The sequence below is a fragment of the Mastomys coucha genome, unplaced genomic scaffold, assembly GCF_008632895.1.
Source record: "Mastomys coucha isolate ucsf_1 unplaced genomic scaffold, UCSF_Mcou_1 pScaffold22, whole genome shotgun sequence".
NCBI classification, from domain to species: Eukaryota; Metazoa; Chordata; class Mammalia; order Rodentia; family Muridae; genus Mastomys; species Mastomys coucha.
Genome location: NW_022196905.1, coordinates 67,659,138 through 67,660,212, shown reverse-complemented (window position 1 = coordinate 67,660,212; position 1,075 = coordinate 67,659,138). Strand labels below are relative to the sequence as shown.

The 1,075-nt window shown below is 48.8% G+C and overlaps 1 pseudogene; it reads right to left on the bottom strand.

The window, feature by feature from the left end:
* LOC116104559 overlaps positions 1-793 on the bottom strand; it is a 96,114-nt pseudogene extending 95,321 nt beyond the window's left edge.
* Between the last annotated feature and the right edge of the window lie 282 nt (positions 794-1,075).

Sequence of the window (1,075 nt, the reverse complement as noted above, 5' to 3'; positions counted from 1 at the left end):
CCCCCGAGGACTGGGATCCAGTGGCTTCCCACAGCCAGACACCCATCCAGCGGCATGGACAGCGCGCACAGCAGTTTCCCGTGTCCGCCTGTCCAGGGTCTCTCCCACCACTTTCCTGATATTTTTTTCTGCTCTTCCCCACCCACCCCCAACACTTGTGACTTACTAAGTTCAATCGGCATTGTTTGCATGAACTTGGATGGGGAGATTATTTCCTAAAGTTTGGACAATCTACCTGTGGCCTGGAGGAAAATGACCTCCTCCTCCTGTTAGCTGCCCAGAGCTCCTCAAGGAAGGCTAGGCCTCCTGAGGCCCTCCCTTACAAATGATGGACCATTGATAGGTTCTCGAGTGTGCAGGTAACCATGGCTATGAGTTTGTGAGTGCAGTGGCCATGTCATCCTCAAGATCGGGCTTCACATCACTCTTCCTCATCTTCTGACCTACATTCTTTCTGTTTCCTCTTCCATGATGCTCTTTGGGCCTTGGAGGGGGAAATACAGATGTGTGGAAACACACAGAGCATAGCACTGTTAGAATGCCCCACTCCCTCAGCTGGTGGCTGAGGCTCCTGCCTCACTTTCAGTGTCTTAAAACAGGAAGCAACTCAAAGACTCCCCAAAGGGAAACAGGTAAGTAGGCTAAGCTGCACTCACAGTGTCACATATACTCATACAAAATACTCTGTCTCTGCAGAAAAGAGTGGGTCACCCGTGCCCTCACCTGTTCCCATGCTCACATCTGTATCCAGGCCCACATCTGTTCCCATGCCCACATCTGTACCCATGGCCATATCTGCGCCTGTACGAGCAGGATATGAATGAAGTATCTGCCAATAGGAACAATTTTAGGAAAAACTTTAATTTTTTCCTCATGTTTGAAGGCAAATTTTCAAGTCTCTAAACGCTTGCCTAACTGCTGCTAATCTTCTCTGGGGTAGAGAAGGATACCAGCTCCCTAGCAGCTCAGCTTCCCACCAGAGCCCGGGTAAGAGAAAGCATAGCTTTTGGAGGGAAGAACTCAACTTTGATTTTGGATTTTCTTATTCTTACTAAAATCCAATTGACTAGCCAGT